A 20,509-nucleotide genomic window follows, 5' to 3' on the forward strand; every position below is an offset into this window, starting at 1 on the left:
GTGTTTTCTTTTCTTTATAGTTAATTTCACACCTGGTACAGGTAGGCCAGCAGTGGCATACTACGCCGCTCTTCAGCCACAGATAAAACAAATGATACAAAAGAAGACAATCGCAGAACAGACATAGTGGATATACAAATGTTGTTGTTGTTGTTGTTGTTGTGGTCTTCAGTCCTGAAACTGGTTTGATGCAGCTCTCCATGCTACTCTATCCTGTGCAAGCTTCTTCATCTCCCAGTACCTACTGCAACCTACATCCTTCTGAATCTGCTTAGTGTAGTCATCTCTTGGTCTCCCTCTACGATTTTTACCCGCCACACTGCCCTCCAATACTAAATTGGTGATCCCTTGATGCCTACCAACCGATCCCTTCTTCTGGTCAAGTTGTGCCACAAACTTCTCTTCTCCCCAATCCGATTCAATACTTCCTCATTAGTTATGTGACCTACCCATCTAATCTTCAGCATTCTTCTGTAGCACCACATTTCGAAAGCTTCTATTCTCTTCTTGTCCAAACTATTTATCGTCCATGATTCACTTCCATACATGGCTACACTCCATACAAATACTTTCAGAAATGACGTCCTGACACTTAAATCTATACTCGATGTTAACATACTTCTCTTCTTCAGAAACGCTTTCCTTGCCATTGCCAGTTTACATTTTATATCCTCTCTACTTCGACCACCATCATTTATTTTGCTCCCCAAATAGCAAAACTCCTTTACTACTTTAAGCGGCTCATTTTCTAATCTAATTCCCTCAGCATCACCCGATTTAATTCGACTACATTCCATTATCCTCGTTTTCCTTTTTTGATGTTCATCTTATACACTCCCCTCAAGACACTGCCCATTCCATTCAACTGCTCTTCCAAGTCCTTTGCTCTCTCTGACAGAATTACGATGTCATCGGCGAACCTCAAACTTTTTATTTCTTCTCCATGGACTTTAATACCTACTCCAAATTTTTCTTTTGTTTCCTTTACTGTTTGCTCAATATACAGATTGAATAACATCGGGGATAGACTACAGCCCTGTCTCACTCCCTTCCCAACCACTACTTCCCTTTCATGTCCCTCGACTCTTATAACTGCCATCTGATTTCTGTACAAATTGTAAATAGCCTTTCGCTCCCTGTATTTTACCCCTGCCACCTCTAGAATTTGAAAGAGAGTATTCCAGTCAACATTGTCAAAAGCTTTCTCTAAGTCAACAAATGCTAGAAACGTAGGTTTGCCTTTCCTTAATCTTTTTTCTAAGATAAGTCGTAGGGTCAGTACTTCCTCACGTGTTCTAACATTTCTACGGAATCCAAACTGATCTTCCCCGAGGTCGGCTTCTACTAGTTTTTCCATTCGTCTGTAAAGATATCGCGTTAGTACTTTGCAGCTGTGACTTATTAAACTGATAGTTCGGTAATTTTCACATCTGTCAACACCCGCTTTCTTTGGGATTGGAATTATTACATTCTTCTTGAAGTCTGAGGGTATTTCGCCTGTCTCATACATCTTGCTCACCAGATGGTAGAGTTTTGTCAGGACTGGTTCTCCCAAGGCCGTCAGTAGTTCCAATGGAATGTAGTCTACTCCAGGGGCCTTGTTTCGACCCAGGTCTTTCAGTGCTCTGTCAAACTCTTCACGCAGTATCGTATCTCCCATTTCATCTTCATCTACATCCTCTTCCATTGCCATAATATTGTCCTTAAGTACATCGCCCTTGTATAGACCCTCTATATACTTCTTCCACCTTTCTGCTTTCCCTTCTTTGGTTAGAACTGGGTTTCCATCTGAGCTCTTAATACTCATACAAAAGGTCCTCTTTTCTCCAAAGATCTCTTTAATTTTCCTGTAGGTAGTATCTATCTTCCCCCTAGTGAGATAAGCCTCTACATCCTTACATTTGTCCTCTAGCCATCCCTGCTTAGCCATTTTGCACTTCCTGTCGATGTCATTTTTGAGACGTTTGTGTTCCTTTTTGCCTGCTTCATTTACTGCATTTTTATATTTTCTCCTTTCATCAATTAAATTCAATATTTCTTCTGTTACCCAAGGATTTCTACTAGCCCTCGTCTTTTTACCTACTTGATCCTCTGCTGCCTTCACTACTTCATCCCTCAAAGCTACCCATTCTTCTTCTATTGTATTTCTTTCCCCCATTCCTGTCAATTGCTCCCTTATGCTCTCCTTGAAACTTCGTACAACCTCTGGTTCTTTTTGTTTATCCATGTCCCATCTCCTTAAATTCCCACCTTTTTGCAGTTTCTTCAGTTTTAATCTACAGGTCATAACCAACAGATTGTGGTCAGAGTCCACATCTGCCCCTGGAAATGTCTTACAATTTAAAACCTGATTCCTAAATCTCTGTCGTACCATTATATAATCTATCTGAAACCTGGCAGTATCTCCAGGCTTCTTCCATGTATACAGCCTTCTTTTATGATTCCTGAACCAAGTGTTACCTATGATTAAGTTGTGCTCTGTGCAAAATTCTACCATGCGGCTTCCTCTTTCATTTCTTTCCCCCAGTCCATATTCACCTAATACGTTTCCTTCTCTCCCTTTTCCTACTACCGAATTCCAGTCACCCACGACTATTAAATTTTCGTCACCCTTCACTATCTGAATAATTTCTTTTATTTGATCATACATTTCTTCAATTTCTTTGTCATCTGCAGAGCTAGTTGGCATATAAGCTTGTACTTCTGTAGTAAGTGTGGGCTTCGTATCTATCTTGGCCACAATAATGCGTTCACTATGTTGTTTGTAGTAGCTTACTCGCATTCCTATTTTCCTATTCATTATTAAACCTACTCCTGCATTACCCCTATTTGATTTTGTGTTTATAACCCTGTAGTCACCTGACCAGAAGTCTTGTTCCTCCTGCCACCGGACTTCACTAATTCCCACTATATCTAACTTTAACATATCCATTTCCTTTTTTAAATTTTCTAACCTACCTGCCCGATTAAGGGATCTGACATTCCACGCTCCGACCCGTAGAACGCCAGTTTTCTTTCTCCTGATAATGACATCCTCTTGAGTAGTCCCCGCCCGGAGATCCGAATGGAGGACTATTTTACCTCCGGAATATTTTACCCAAGAGGATGCCATCATCATTTAATCATACAGTAAAGCTGCATGCCCTCGGGAAAAATTACGGCTGTAGTTTCCTCTTGCTTTCTACAAATGTAGACATACATAATTAAAACACACGGAGCCGTTCACGAGCACAGAGTCAAAAATAAAAATGTTCAGACACGTGGTTCATGGTGTGGGTTCCTGTAGTCATGTCCTAGTTCATGAACCACGGGCAACGTATGAGTGGCCAAGTAAGTGGTCCTGACAGTCGGGATACCAGTTACTTTGGAATAAGGCTGGGCATCTCGGATATATTCTGAGTCGTGGTCACCTTTGTGCTCATACGGCAAAGACTACCAAATCCACCGGTTAGTCCCTAAACAGTTAGGGGTAAAACTCAATGGGACTCGGGGCAAGTAAGGCTAGCAACCTGCTTCCCTGATACTTTAAATATGATGCTGGCAACAATCAGAGGAAAATGCCTCGGACCTTTGGAGGTGACGGAGTCCCACCTCTAACTGACAAATCAGGGACTCCTAAGATACGAGATGGGGAGCTATTAATATCAATGGGGGTTACTCTGGGACGAAGGTAGAGCTGGCAGAGGCTGCAAGTAAGATGGGGCTGGACGTTTTAGCTGTTAGTGACATTCGGGTAAGGGGTGAGAAAGAAGAGGAAGTGGGAGAATACAAGGTCTACCTGTCAGGAATAGCACAATGGGGTGTAGGGCTTTACATCAGGAATGAAATGGAACCCATCGTAGTTGCAATAAGGTATGTAAACGAACGACTGATGTGGATAGATTTGACAGTGTCTAGCAAGAAAATTAGGATTGTGTCAGTATATTCGCATTGTGAAGGGACAGATCAAGATAAGACGGGTAGTTTTATGAGGCACTCAGTGATGTAGTTGTTAGAGTAAAGGACAAGGACAGTGTTCTGCTCATGGGTGATTTTAACGCCAGGATTGGAAATCGAGCAGAAGGGTATGAAAAGGTTATGGGTAAATTTGGAGAGGATATGGAGGCCAACAGGAACGGGAAACAACTCTTCGATTTCTGTGCCAGTATGGGCTTAGTAATCACAAACTCCTTTTTTAAAAAGAACATTCACCGGTATATTTGGGAAAGCAGGGAAACCAGATCTGTCATTGACTATATAATAACAGATTAGGAATTCAGGAAGGCTGTGAGGGACACACGTGTATTCAGGGAATTCTTTGATGACACTGATCATTATTTGATCTGCAGTGAAATTGGGATTGTGAGACCGAAAATGCAGGAGGTCAGGTCCATATGTAGGAGGATAAGAGTTGAGAAACTTCAGGATAAGAAAATCAGGCACAAGTACATAACAGCGATCTCAGAAAGGTACCAGTTAGTTAAATGTTGTCAATTACAGTCATTGGAAAAGGAATGGACAAGGTACAGGCACACAGCGCTAGAAGTGGCTAAAGAATGTGTTGGAACAGTAGTGTGTAAAAGTAGGATGAAGCAAATAGCTTGGTGGAATGACACAGTCAAGGCAGCCTGTAAAAGGAAAAAGAAGGCGTATCAAAAATGGCTACATACTAGAACTCAGGTAGACAGAGAAAGTTATATTGAAGAAAGAAACAAAGCGAAACAGATAATTACAGCATCCAAGAATAAATCTTGGGAAGACTTTGGAAACAGGTTGGAGACTTTGGGTCAAGCTGCTGGAATACCATTTTGGAGTGTAATTAGAAATCTTTGAAAGGGAGGTAAGAAGGAAATGACAAGTATTTTGGACAGGTCAGGACAACTGCTTGTCAATCCTGTGGATTCCTTGGGCAGATGGAAGGAATATTTTGAAGAGTTGCTCAATGTAGGTGAAAATACGATCAGTAATGTTTCAGATTTTGAGGTAGAATGGGATAGGAACGATGGAAATAGGATCACAGTTGAGGAAGTGGAGAAAATGGTCAATAGATTGCAGTGCAATAAAGCAGCTGGGGTGAATGAAATTAAGTTCGGAACTCATCAAATACAGTGGAATGTCAGGTTTTAAATGGCTACACAAGATAACTGAAATGGCCTGGGAGTCGGGGCAGGTTCCATTAGAGTGGACAAAAGCAGTAATCACACCAATCTTTAAACATTGAAACAGAAAAGATTGTAACAACTACAGAGGTATCTCTTTAATCAGCGTTGTGGGTAAAATCTTCTCAGGTATTGTTGAAAGGAAAGTGCGAGTATTAGTTGAGGACTAATTGGATGAAAATGAGTGTGGGTTTAGGCCTCTTAGAGGTTGTCAGGGCCAGATCTTTAGCTTACGGCAAATAATGCAGAAGTGTTATGAATGGAACAGGGAATTGTACCTATGCTTTATAGATCTAGAAAAGGCATATGACCGGGTTCCTAGGAGGAAGTTATTATCTGTTCTATGTGATTATGGAATGGGAGGCAAACGTTTGCAAGCAATTAAAGGTCTCTACGTGGATAGTCAGGCAGCAGTTAGAGTTGACGTAAATTAAGTTCATGGTTCAGAGTAGTTTAATGGGTAAGACAAGGCTGCAACCCGTCTCCACTGTTGTTCATATTATTTATGGATCATATGTTGAAAACCTGCAAAATACTAACGCGAGTTCTTTACAGACGAATGGAAAAACTAGTAGAAGCCGACCTCGGGGAAGATCAGTTTGGATTCCGTAGAAATGTTAGAACACATGAGGAAATACTGACCCTACGACTTATCTTAGAAGCTAGATTAAGGAAAGGCAAACCTACGTTTCTAGCATTTGTAGACTTAGAGAAAGCTTTTGACAATGTTGACTGGAATACTCTCTTTCAAATTCTGAAGGTGGCAGGGGTAAAATACAGGGAGCCAAAGGCTATTTACAATTTTTACAGAAACCAGATGGCAGTTATAAGAGTCGAGGGACATGAAAGGGAAGCAGTGGTTGGGAAGGGGGTGAGACAGGGTTGTAGCCTATCCCCGATGTTATTCAATCTGTGCATTGAGCAAGCAGTGAAGGAAAAAAAAGAAAAATTCGGAATAGAGAGAAGAAATTAAAACTTCAAGGTTCGCCGATGACATCGTAATTCTGTCAGAGACAACAAAGGACTTGGAAAAGCAGTTGAACGGAATGGATAGTGTCTTGAAAGGAGGATATAAGATGAACATCAACAAAAGCAAAACTAGGGTAATGGAATGTAGTCGAATTAAGTCGGGTGATGTTGAGGGTATTAGATTTGGAAATGAGACATTTAAAGTAGTAAAGGAGTTTGGCTATTTGGGGAGCAAAATAACTGATGATGGTCGAAGTAGAGAGGATATAAAATGTAGACTGGCAATGACAAGGAAAGCGTTTCTGAAGAAGAGATATTTGTTAACATCGAGTATAGATTTAAGTGTGAGGAAGACATTTCTGAAAGTATTTGTATGGAGTGTAGCCATGTATGGAAGTGAAACTTGGACGATAAATAGTTTGGACAAGAAGAGAATAGAAGCTTTCGAAATGTGGTGCTACAGAAGAATGCTGAAGATTAGATGGGTAGATCACATAACTGATGAGGAAGTATTGAATAGGATTGGGGAGAAGAGAAGTTTGTGGCACAACTTGACCAGAAGAAGGGATCGGTTGGTAGGACATGTTCTGAGGCATCAAGCGATCACCAATTTAGTATTGGCGGGCAGCGTGGAGGGTAAAAATCGTAGAGGGAGACCAAGAGATAGATACACTACGCAGATTCAGAAGGATGTACGTTGCAGTGGGTACTGGGAGATGAAGAGGCTTGCACAGGATAGAGTAGCATGGAGAGCTGCATCAAACCAGTCTCAGGACTGAAGACCACAACAACAACAAACGTTGAAAACAATAGACTGGCTGGGTGAGATTAAGGTATGTGAACACAAAATAAGCAGTCTTGCATATGCGGATGACTTAGTTGTGATGGCAGATTCAATTCAAAGTTTGCAGAGTAATATTTCAGAGCTAGATCAGAAACGTAAGGACTATGGTATGAAGATTAGCATCTCCAAAACGAAAGTAATGTCAGTGGCAAAGAAATATAAAACGCATTGTGTGCCAAATAGGAGAAGTTAGAACAGGTGGACGGTTTCAAGTACTTAGGATGCATATTTTGTTGAATGGGAGCGAAAGCTGGGTAGATTCAGGTTACCTTATCAACAAGGTTGAGGTTATGGATATGAAAGTAGCTAGGATGATTGCAGGTACTAGTAGATGGGAACAATGGCAGGAGGGTGTCCACAATGAGGAAATCAAAGAAAAACTGGGAAAGAACTCTCTAGATGTAGCAGTCAGGGCGAACAGGCTTAGATCGTGAGGTCATGTTACACGCATGGGAGAAGCAAGGTTACCCAAGAGACTCATGGGTTCAGCAGGAGAGGGTAGGAGGAGTCGGGGCAGACCAAGGAGAAGGTATCTGGATTCGGTTAAGAATGATTTTGAAGTAATAGGTTTAACATCAGAAGAGGCACCAATGTTAACAGTGAATAGGGGATCATGGAGAAATTTTATAAGGGGGGCTATGCTCCAGACTGAACGCTGAAAGTCATAATCAGTCTTAAATGATGATGATGATGACGTGGTCACGCACAGAGATGACATATGACACACACGAACGTTGGAGCACAAACGATGAAACACTAGAACACGAACACGATGGCACACACAAACACTAGGTGGGGACCTGCGAAAAAGGGAAAAGGGGCGGGGAGGGGGTAGAGAGGAGGGTGTAGATGCCAGTGGCATAGGAGATGGGAGGGGGAGGAAAAAAGGGAGGGGTAGGGGAGGGGAGGGGAGAGGGAGGAAGGGAGGAGGGGAGAAGGGAGTGAGGGTGCCTTTGACAAAGAACACAGTTTGTGGTAGAGGAGGATCAAAGTTGGTAGGAGGGGTAGATGGAGGGGATGAGGGCACCATCAGGCAGGGGGAGTAGGTGGAAGCCATCTTGGGCGAGGGTGTGGAGAGTGGAGAGATGGATAGCAGGTGGGATGTGGGAATGCACGCACAGCAGTGGGCGGGGGTGGAAGAGGATGGGAGAGAAAAGTGGGTGAGGGGGGGTCAAGTTTGTGGGAGGTGTAGAGGATCCGTATCCGTTCGAGGAAAAGTAGGAGGGGCGATAACGGAATAAGATCATATAGGATCTGCGTGGGTGGGGGGTGGGCGGGGGGTAGGCGGATGCATTAGGCGAGGCGGAGCACATCGCGTTCTAGGATATGAAGGTACTTGTAAAAGGTAGGAGGTGCGAGAAGATAGGGCGGATAGGGGATTTGTAGGTGAGGAAGATGGTGAAGGGTCCAGACCGCATGTGTGGCCAAAAAGGAGCTTGAGGAGACGGAGTCGTGAGTGTGCCTTGGCTTGGATTGTCCGGAGATGGGGTTGTCTAGGAGAGGCGACGGTCAAGGGTGACGCCAAGGTACTTACGGGTGGCGGTGAGGGCCACGTCGTCGTCAAAACGTAGCCTTTTGACTGCGAGAGTCGCACAAGACCCGATGAATACGACACTTATTACATCGGAAAATGTTAAATATGTGCTGCATTGTTAATATTGCCATCGTTCCAATAATCTATCACAAATAAAAGCTCAGGTGCACTGACAACATGTGGAGCTAAGTACGGTGGCGCGAAAATACATTTACTAAAGATACTGCCTGTACACGTAGCAAAGAGAGTGCACTAACAGGGATACAACTTACAAGCTTTATATCGTCAAGTCTTTTCATGTGTCGACATCATACAACTTTCCAAATAAAACTATGATTGTAAGGGGCAGTAGGACAGATCAGAGAAGGCTGTTCTTATATGACGGTGTACGGTTTGGGCTGACTCCCAAGTATTTTGGTTTGGTGCAGTGTTGTAGCCTAAACCCTGTCCATTCCGTTCCCAACTGTATTGAGGCTTCTCTATTACGGAGCTGGAATGCGCTTACAACAATTTTTCTGGACTAGCTCGAAGGTGATTTTCCTCACAGCATTAACTAGTAGCACTGTAACATCTGCAAGCCTGAAACGTGTCATTCCCAGTAGATGCAAGCCACTTAATGATGTGGACGGATATTTCTATCATGCCAAGTTACACGGCTAGTACTATATTTTAAATTGCGAATTACATTAAAACACTCATATTTCCTTCATGTTCGAGCAATTTATTCTGACAAAATACCACACAGAGAAACAATACTATATGTGCTGACATGAACTATCAATGAAATTTAGTACTGAATGTTAGATAGTTCAATAAAACTACAATAAATTGCAAGAAATTTCGGAGGAGAAATGCGTTCAAAACTGAGTTTCTGTTCTTGCAGTGGATTGGATGAAGTGCCACCTGGAAGTTTATGCCTCTCAACGTCAAGGGTGTTCAGTCAACTGTGTATTATATTTGGTTTGGTCTGAAGGAAGCTTGTGGCCTCAAAGTGTACATGGACCAGGTTTAGATTTGTTTTACAGCCTCGTACAGAGCTTTATTATGCTGATGACTAGGGGAAGGGGACAGCATAAAACTGAACTCTCTTATGGATCAGCATGTGGTAGCATGTGGTGAATTTACTTTGCAAAAAGCACAATTTTGTCAGGGGATAGCGCGGAAAGACAATGTTAATCACCCTGCCTTGCCATCGCTGGATACGCCCGTGACCGCGTAAGAGGTCCATGACTAAGGAATTTATTGCCAGCACACTCGAGCAGTTGTAATTTTGATGGATTACTCACGCGCTGCCTGCAATATGGAAGCTATAAGAGAATCTCAGACCAGAGAGCAACGTTGTATGCAGAAGGAACTGTGTGGCAATAGGAGTAAGTAGCGCTAGAAGTCTGGTGTATCGAGTTGGCTAGGCCGGTCTTGGGAAGCGATGGCGGTGCCTGAGCGATGTAGTATAAGGTAAAAGCACCCTCGCGCATATGTACTATTGTTATATGAAGTCCCATGTTAATGTTTTATAAAAAATCTCTTTATTGTCAAAATTAACTTTTTGACAATCATTCATCTCAATTTAAAGAATTTACTAATTCTCCAATACATGGTCATCCCGATTGTTGTAAAGAAAAATCAGTTTTTTCTTTTTCTACATGACAAATCTATAGGCCAGCATTGCACTGGGCTGTGTGAGAAAAATTTCTTATAGGAGCAGATATATATGCATTATCCAGCGACCTTACTGAGGTAAGAATTTTCAATTTATTTAGTATGATCTTACAGGGTCATGACGCAGCACTGCTGACGCCCAAATTTAACAGTTTAGATTCACAGTTAGTTAATTATTGAAAGGTTTTATATATGAGTCCCATTTTTTATTAGGAGGTTAGTCACACTGTATTACTGGTAAGTTACGAAATTTATCTCTTGGGACGTTACAACCGCATACCCCTCAACCTGGCAGAAATACCTGAAAGAGTCCCAGGGGCTAAAATATTTGACATTGAAAACAGGAGCTGGGTTCGAAATGAATTGCACAAGAAACGTGCGAATGACTTCAGCCACTATCTTACCGACTTTTTAAACTCTTCTTTCTGTGCTGCTTCCGTACAATTGGCTGGTTAATACGCACCACGTCGCTGTCCTGAATTAAGTCAGCGGTGGAGGGTGACTGTGTGACCTCCAGGTTCCAGTTCCAGTTCCACCTCAACCATTGCGCTCCAAAGTGAACAATGTGCTCATTTAAGGGGGTTCACTACTATTCTGAGCGATGAGCTTATAACGTTGAAAAGGATATGGGATTGTCGGTCCGTCGTGATGTAAACAGCTTATTGGTTATTTAATTTCTCAAACTAGTTTCGACTAAATACTGATATCTTCGGTAGGCCTCTTTGTTATAAAACGTGGAAAAAAAAATTAATCGTTACAATACATTACCGAAAAACTTATTACATATACACTACCGGCCATTAAAATTGCTACACCAAGAAGAAATGCAGATGATAAACGGGTATTCGTTGGACAAATATATTATACTAGATCTTACATGTGATTACATTTTCACTCAATTTGAGTGCATAGATCCTGATAAATCAGTACCCAGAACAACCAATTCTGGGCGTAATAGCGGGCATTGAGTGAAACAGAGCTTGGATGCCGTGTACAGGTACAGCTGCCCATGCAGCTTCAACACGATACCACAGTTCATCAAGAGCAGTGACTGGCGTATGGTAACGAGCCAGTTGCTCGCTCACCATTGACCAGACGTTTTCAGTTGGTGAGAGATCCGAAAAATGTGCTGGCCAGGGCAGCAGTCCAACATTTTCCGTATCCAGAAAGGCCCGTACAGGACCTGCAACATGCGGTCGTGCATTATCCTGCTGAAATGTAACGTTTCGCAGGGATCGAATGAAGGGTAGAGTCAAAAGTCCTAACACATCTGAAATGTAACGTCCACTGTTCAAAGTGCTGTCAGTGCGAACAAGAGGTGACCGAGACGTGTAACCAATGACATCCCATACCATTACGCTGGGTGATACGCCAGTATGGCGATGACGAATACACGCTCCTAATGTGAATTCACCGCGATGTCGTCAAACACAGATGCGACCATGATGATGCTGTAAACAGAACCTGGATTCATCCAAAAAAAATGACGTTAGCCATTCGGGCACTCAGGTTCATCGTTGAGTACACCATCGCAGGCGCTCCTGTCTGTGATGCAGCGTCAAGGGTAACCGCAGCCATGGTCTCCGAGCTGATAGTCCATGATGCTACAAGCGTCGTCGAACTGTTCTTGCAGATGGTTGTTCTCTTGCAAACGTCCCCGTCTGTTGACTCAAGGATCGAGACTTGGCTGCACGATCCGTTACAGCCACGCGGATAAGATGCCTATCATCTCGACTGCTAGTGATACGAGGCCGTAGGAATCCAGCACGGCGTTCCGTATCACCCTCCACAACCCACCGATTCCATATTCTGCTAACAGTCATTGGATCTCAACCAAAGCGAGCAGCAATGTCACGATACGTTAAACCGCAATCGCGATAGGCTACAATCCGACCTTTATCAAAGTCGGAAACGTGGTGGTACGCATTTCTCCTCCTTACACCAGGCATCACCACAACGTTTTACCAGGCAACGCCGGCCAACTTCTGTTTGTGTATGAGAAATCGGTTGGAAACTTTCCTCGTGTCAGCACGTTGTAGGTGTCACCACCGGCGCCTACCTTGTGTGAAAAGCTAATCATTTGCATATCACAGCATCTTCTTCCTGTTGGTTAAATTGCGCGTCTGTAGCACGTTATCCTCGTGGTGTAGCAATTTCAATGGCCAGTAGTGTATACTGGTTGGTGTCAAATGTGTGTGTGTGTGTGTGTGTGTGTAATTTTATAGCATCACAATGATGTAGGAAGAAGCAAGGAATTAAAATTGGCATCATCACCGGGATTGAAACTGAGGCCTCCCGCTTTAAGCAGATGGGCTAGACACTACCCCTCACAGGCACTGCAGCTATCAAACCTGCACGGACTACGCTGCTACGTCTCGCTGCCCAATACTGCTTCCAATTCACGCCTCAGCCCATTGCTAATCCCTTTCTAAACTTATACTGGAGAGCCAAAGAATATGGTACACTTTCCTAATATCATGTAGGGCCACCGTGAGCATGCAGAAGTGCCGCAGCACGGTCTGGCATGGATTCTGCTAATGTCTAAAGTAATGCTGTAGGGAACCGACACCATGAATCCTTCAGGGCTATCCCTACATCCGTAAGAGTACGACGGGGTAGAGATTTCTCCTCAACAGCACATTGCAAGGCATCCCACATATGCTCAATAAATGTTCATGTCTGGCGAATTAGTTGGCTAATTCTGCAGTGTGTTCCTGGAGTCACTCTGTAGCAGTTCTGGACGTGTGGCGTATCGCATTATCCTGCTGGAATTGCCCAATTCCCTCGGAATGCACAATAGACATGAATGGATGCAGGTAATCAGGCAGGATGCTTACCTACGTGTCAACTTTCAGAGTTTTATCTATACGTATCAGAAGGCCCATATCGCTCCAAGTGCACACGCCCCACACCATTACAGGGCCTCCACCAGTTTAAACAGTCTGTTGCATACGCCATCTATCGCCCCTGGCCTAGCACAAATTCTAATTAAATGAAAAAACTGAGTTGCGGGTTAGAATTTGTTAGTTATGTGCACAAATACTGCGGGAGAATTGGATTTTTTATGTGCAGATAATTCAAACAGCCAGCCAGCAACCGGCGCGGACTTTCGTTGACGCGGCAAGTAGCGGGCCGCCATGGAGCAAACACAGTGAAGCTGATGACGTCGCTCCATGGAGGTTCAGAGTCGTGGCGGCTGGATATTCCGAGGCGGTTGTTGGACTTCGGAGGAGAAAAACGAAGAATGTATAATGAGGAACTTTGTATATAACAGCGAAAGTAGAAAGAGGCATTTTTAACGGCCGGTAACACAGTAGGCGGTACCTCAAGAGCCGAGTATACATAGGTATTAGAAATAAATCGCTGTAACTATTGTAAAACACGAGTTCCGAATAAGAGTTATTACGAGAAGCAGTCACACAGCGTCATCAGTTACTGGTGAATGATCGCCATAAGCGACATTTTCTTCATCAGCTGCGCCATCCCCTCTTTCACTCGATGAATTTAGTCAACATTAAGACAGAGCCGAACTACGCTAATAATAAAACTCGTGAGTGGGGCGGAGACAGATCGTGACATACAGGATCCATGGATTCATGAGGTTGCCTCCATACCTGTACACGTCCATCCACTCGATACAATTTGAAACGAGACACGTCAGACCAGGCAACATGTTTCCAGTGTTGACGGGCCCAGGCGAGGGGTAAAGCTTTGTATTGTGCGGTCATCAAGGGTACACGAGTGGGCTTTCGGCTCGGAAAGTCCATACCGATGAAGTTTCGTTGAATGGTCCGCACGCTGAAACCTGTTGATGGCCTAGCATTGAGATCTGCAGCAATTCGCGGAAGGATTGCACTTCTGTCACGTTGAACGATTCTCTTCAGTCGTCGTTGATCCTGTTCAAGCACAATAGTTTTCCGGCGGCAGCGATGTCGGAGATTTGATGTTTTAAGGGATTCCTGATATTCACTGTACGCTCGTGAAATGGTCACACGGGATAATCCCCACTTCATCGCTACCTCTGAGATGCTGCGTCCCATCGTTCGAGCGCCGACTGTAACACCACTTTCAAACCCACTTAAATCTTGATAACCTGCCATCCTATCAACAGTAACCGATATAACAACTGCGCCAGACACTTGTCTTATGTAGGCGTTGCCGACGGCAGCGCCGCGTTCTGCCTATTTACACGTCTATATTTGAATACGAATGCCTGCATCAATGTTTTTGGCGCTCCAGTATGTATCAGTATTGCTGATGTTCTCCAATAATTGCTTCGGCCTACATCATTATCGTAGATAAAAGTGAGATTCAGTATGCAGCAGGAACATTAGCTGTATATGACACTATACACTGCCTTTTTTTTATTTCAATGACAATGCGTGAATTCTAAGTGTTTTTAACTTTTTTTTTTTCCCCAAACAGGGTCTAACATATACCAGTCAAGCGCAGTTCTTTGAAGTATCGAATTCTCACATGTAAAACAGCTTCCTACGTCTGATTACTTTACAAATTAGTTATGTATTAATTATTAGAATTTAAATATGTAAGAGACACGAAGTTTAGGGACGACTTGAAATTAATCTTCAAGTTTGTTGGAAGTTCCTTGATAGGTCTGCGTAAGCAGAAGAAACTAACGATCGAGTCCGAAAATAATTTATTGGACTGTTCAACTAACCAAAACAAATTCTCAAAGTATAACACCAACACAAAACAGTAATCCATCTTCGAATCACAACTACATACAAGAATAATATAGAAAACAACTGAAATAATTTCCTACTAGTCTCCGCCAGAGACTTCTCCGATATACCAAACCTAATCCACAGACAAGAGAGAAGATCCGAGCCGGGCTGCCGGGGCGGCAGCTCTCCATGTCTGCTGGCGGTCGGTGAACTGCCGATGTGTGGCCGAGCGCCGGCCTTTATAGCGCTTCGGCGGATGAGTACCTCGGAACTATTTTCCACCACGTGGTTTGACGTGTGAAATTAGTTCAGGGATCTGCAGTGACCTCTTCCTTATGTTTATGTGTGCCAGTAGTGGCCCCTCGTGGCCGCTGGTATCTTTGCTGTGGTGTTGTTGTTGTGGCCGTTCATCAATATCACCTGTAGGTTGTGTAGTGCTTTAGTGTGCCTGCGAGTCGGGCAACCGCGGACGCAGGCTGTCAGTTTGGTTGCTGATACTGTAGGCGCCGTGATGTCTGGTGGAGAAGGCCACAGCATGCCTAAGTGCTCTCATAATCAAACATTGCATGAATCTAGTCTGGATAATTAGTCTAGGTAATTTTCTCGCCATCTGAAAAAAGAAGGTAGTTTTTCAAGCATCCAAATGTACGCCGTCCGACTCCTGAACTGTGTGTCGTACAATGATATAATTTTTCAGTACGTTCGGGGATACATAGGTACTGGCAGTAAACTGTGTTGCGCAATCCGATCCCGGTGTTAAACTGTGTTCCGAATAGAATTCGTAGTAAAGAGGCCATAAATTACAACATCTACATCTATATCCATACTCCGAAAGCCACCTGACGATGTGTGGTGGAGGGTACCTTGTGTACCTCTATCGGTTCTCCCTTCTATTCCACTCTCGTATTGTTCGTGGAAAAAAAGATTGTCGGTATGCCTCTGTGTGGGCTCTAATCTCTCTGATTTATCCTCATGGTCTCTTCGCGAGGTATACGTAGGAGGGAGCAATATATTGCTTGACTCCTCGGTGAAGGTATGTTCTCGAAACTTCAACAAAAGCCCGTACTGACCTACTGAGCGTCTCTACTGCAGAGTATTCCACTGGAGTTTATCTATCATCTCCGTAACGATTTCGCGATTACTAAATGATTCTGTAACGAAGCGCGCTGCTCTCCGTTGGATCTTCTGTATCTCTTCTATCAACCCTATCTGGTACGGATCCCACACTGCAGACCAGTATTCAAGCAGTGAGCGAACAAGCGTACTGTAACCTACTTCTTTGTTTTCGGATTGCATTTCCTTAGGATTCCTCAAATGAATCTCAGTCTGGCATGTGCTTTACCGACGATTAACTTTATATGATCATTACATTTTAAATCACTACTAATGCGTACTCCCAGATAATTTATGGAATTAACTGCTTCTAGTTGCTGACCTGCTATATTGTAGCTAAATGATAAGGGATCTTTCTTTCTATGTATTCGCAGCACATTACACTTGTCTACATTGAGATTCAATTGCCATTCCCTGCACCATGCGTCAATTCGCTGCAGATCCTCCTGCATTTCAGTACAATTTTCCATTGTTACAACCTCTCGATATACCATAGCATCCTCTGCAAAAAGCCTCTGTGAACTCCCGATGTCATCCACAAGGTCATTTATGTATGTTGTGAATAGCAACGGTCCTACGACATTCCCCTGCAGCACACCTTAAATCACTCTTACTTCGGAAGACTTATCTCCATTGAGAATGACATGCTGCGTTCTGCTATATAGGAACTCTTCAATCCAATCACACAATTGGTCTGATAGTCCATATGCTATTACTTTGTTCATTAAACGACTGTGATGAACTGTATCGAACGCCTTGCGGAAGTCAAGAAACACGGCATCTACCTGGGGAACCGTGTCTATGGCCCTCTGAGTCTCGTGGACGAGTAGCGCGAGCTGGGTTTCACACGATCGTCTTTTTCGAAACCCATACTGATTCCTACAGAGTAGTTTTCTAGTCTCCAGAAAAGTCATTATACTCAAACACAATACGTGTTCCAAAATTCTACAACTTATCGACGTTAGAGATATAGGCCTATAGTTCTGCAAATCTGTTCGACGACCCTTCTTGAAAACCTGTGCCCTTTTCCAATCCTGCCCAATGCTGCCGTTTTACTGCATGGTCAGCGAAAATTTAGTACGTGACAAACTTTTTTCCTTCCATCATTTTGTCGCAAGTGCCAGTAAGAAAAAGTTTAGAAAAGGTTTGATTTTATGAATGTAGTTTGTTGTGACGGAGCAGGACTCAAATTCGGGATATTTTTCTTTCATGGGCAAGTGCTCCGCTGGCTAAGCTACCCAAGCGCAACCCACGACCCGACTCACAGCTGAACTTCCACCAGTACCTCATCTCCTACTTTTCTAACTTCATAGAAGTTCACCAGCGAAACCTGCAGGATTAGCACTCCTGGAAGAAACGAGATGTCAGAGAAAGGGCTAAGCCACAGTCTGGGGGATATTTCCAGAATGTTTTTTTTTTTTTTTTGCCGTAAAGTGGAGTGTGGGCTGATATGGCCAGATTAAAAGAGTATGGCGGACCGAGACTCGAGTTCAGAACCTGTGCCGCCCATTCTGAAAATGCTCCGCAAGAAAGGTAATATTTTAAAAGAGGACATCGGTCTGAGCTATAACTAGCCACTCATGATCCGTCCCTCCATACGGGGGTGAGGTCAACTTTTTCTTTTCGAATGTGTACGCCCCATTACCTTAGCCGACTCGGAGTCCATACCAACAATATCCGGGATTTACCCACGCTTATAGAGAAGGTATTATCTAAGAAACAACACTTATATTTGCCACTTTGTTCCGAGTTCGGATTTGGTGGCTGTGACAGTCGTGTTCATAAAGTTATTGTTTTTGAAGAATTTGAATGGTCAAGATGGCGACAATATGCGTCAATTTTGAAACGTATTGTTGAAGGTCGTCCGGTTACCGTTAATGTGAAGAATAAATCTGGTATGGCTATTACACATCGTGGCCTGGTCATATTTGTGTCCAATGTATTTAGTATAGGTGACGAAGCATTGATTTCCAGATTGGAAGTTATACACGCTGACTGTCATATTGTTCATTGCCGTCCCATGAAGGATGAAGTGGACCCGACGGACGCGTCGGATGTGGAGGTCTCGGAGGAGGTTGTCAGTATATCGTCGGATGAGGATGTACAGCAGGTTTCGTGCTGCACGCCTGATGCGTTGGATACGCCGTAGGACGAATCTGACTAGGCCCATTTTTGGTCGAATGTGCAGGTGGCGTACTGAGTTCACTCAAACAGATGGTGTACGCTTTGAGTATGGTAAAATGGCCGCTATTGAGAAGCATGATGAGAAAGCGAAGAATTTTGGAACATTGCAAGATTACGATATTACTGATGTATTTAAGTTTTTTGGTAACAAATATGGTTCTGTAATTACTAATAAAATTATAACATATGCGTATAGGGTTAATGTAAGGATTGAAAGACTATCTCTTGATGGTAAAGGTAACAAGAAGATATTTGAAGATCAGGGTGCATTGGAGAAAGTGCGAATAGCGTGTAGTAATAAAATGGGTACTTTTGATTTGAATCCCCAGAAAGCATCTGCTGTATCTCGGCGTAAATATGTTAGAAGGAATAGGTTTAAGTTTGTAACGTATTCTAAGCCAGAACAATGTGCAGATATAACGAAAGTTAAGTCTTGGACAGATCTTGAAAAGGAGCGTAAAGGCAAAAATAGGTTGGTTCAAGGGACAATTCAATTTTATATTGGTCTGCAGATTGCTGGTGATGAACCTGAAAAAAAATGATAATGTATAGAGTGAATTTAAATATGTGACGTTTATTGTAAGAAATAGAGTGTATATGACATTTAGTAAGAGGAAAGGTAATGTAACATTCTGAATAAAAGTATCTGTTTACAGCTAATGTCTGCGTTGGAGTTTTTTTATGCCAACTGGGACCATATACGTAATTATCCGGACGACCTACGGCTCGCCTTTCTTGTTCCTAGTAATCAACAGACGATTGATGAACTTGCTATTACCTTTGATTGAAACAAGATTAATTATTCAGCAGCTGTTTTAGTGTTGGAAGAACTTTGGTATTATAAGCTTAATTTGGACGATTTGGTGCGTCAGTTTAGGGACGCTTATAGAGAATATGTATTTATGACAAATGGTATAAAGTGTGCAAACAGGTATTTTGACTTTAGGCAAGGCCATTATAGGCCTTTGTGATACAATTATTAGAACCTCAATAAATTAACCTCATAAGTCAGGCCTGAAACACACAGCCGAAGGCCTTCCTAGAAAATGGCTTCACGGGTAGTGAGGTCTGCTGATCAGGGTAGAAAAAAATATAGGCTTGCACACAAGTTATCAAAAGAGAAACCACATTGGCATTGTAATGTTGTAATGAATGGATGACAGGCACAGTAATCGAAAAAAATCAGTTTTTCCGCTTTTTGCAAATAAGACGGTCTCACTTGATTCTACACTTCATTTACTATGTAAACATTTTTTTCTAAGCAGTTGACATTTTTGTAAAGAAATTAATTTCAGTTTTGGAAATTTGATTGTACAGTACCACTTTTATGATTCGTAATTTGGAAGTCTATCAAATCAGCTACTTTGAACGTAACGTTGTCTTTGTTCCCTTCGGGGTTAATTAAGGTACGTCGCCACGCCATCTAGATGTTTGATTACGATGAGTTAACTCGATTCTCGCAATCAGAATTACTTATTTGGGTGTGTTCTTCCGTCCAACCGTCACAACTCTCGCACCAGTCACTACGCAGCTACTAGCAGAATACAGTCTACAACCGCAGTAAGGAAAAATGTTGATAATAATAGTGAAACCTCCCACGGATGCGCACGGAGCATATGGGGTGGACTCTCACACGCACACCCTACTGCTCAGCACCCCACCCTGTCGTACGACCCACCACAGCGCCTCAGACTTTGTAAGTTCGAACACTAAAGGACTCGATACCACTATATTTCAGAGCCTTTTCTGGTATATTTGTAGTAACCGATGTTTTACTTGTAAAGGAGAAAAACGAAGTAATTTAATTTATGGCGAGGGTGCAAGAAATTTCGAAGCTGTCGTTGCTCTTTATACCGAACGTTTCACTGATAGGCCACGATCTTGTAATACTATTTGTCGTCTTGTGAAGTAACTTGCTACCACAGGAAGTGCGAAACCTAGAAAAATAACTAGTAGAGCATCAGTTACGAAGAACAGAAACACTGAAATTGCAATATAACTGCTGCACAATAAAATTTGCAAAACTGAAATTTATAACAAAAAGTAGAACACATTAGAACAAAAAAGTCTACATTTGTGGTGTGCGTACTGTAAGGGCTTCGGTAGACACACCATCAGATTATTTGACTTGTCGCTGTAACGAAGTAGGCGGGTGGCAGCAATGTCTCGTGGTCTTATCGTGGCCTGTTTATCTTCTGCCGTTACGTCAGACGATAGACATGCCACTTGGACGCTTAGAGTAGCAGATTGACGGTGACCAACTTTAAACAGAACTTGATTAATTTTGACACACATTTATTAAAATAATGACAAGCATAAAAATTACTGAACTTGGTTCTGGATGCTATTTACAATTGACAATCTGAAGTTCCTTTGGTATTGG

At 42.8% G+C, this 20,509-nt stretch overlaps 1 protein-coding gene across 1 annotated transcript in view; it reads right to left on the bottom strand.

Annotated features, from left to right (window-relative positions):
* Positions 1 to 20,509, bottom strand: part of LOC126267657 (uncharacterized) — a 133,760-nt gene that overhangs the window by 14,349 nt on the left and 98,902 nt on the right. The gene's annotated exons all lie outside the window — the stretch shown is intronic.

This window comes from Schistocerca gregaria, chromosome 4, assembly GCF_023897955.1.
Source record: "Schistocerca gregaria isolate iqSchGreg1 chromosome 4, iqSchGreg1.2, whole genome shotgun sequence".
NCBI classification, from domain to species: Eukaryota; Metazoa; Arthropoda; class Insecta; order Orthoptera; family Acrididae; genus Schistocerca; species Schistocerca gregaria.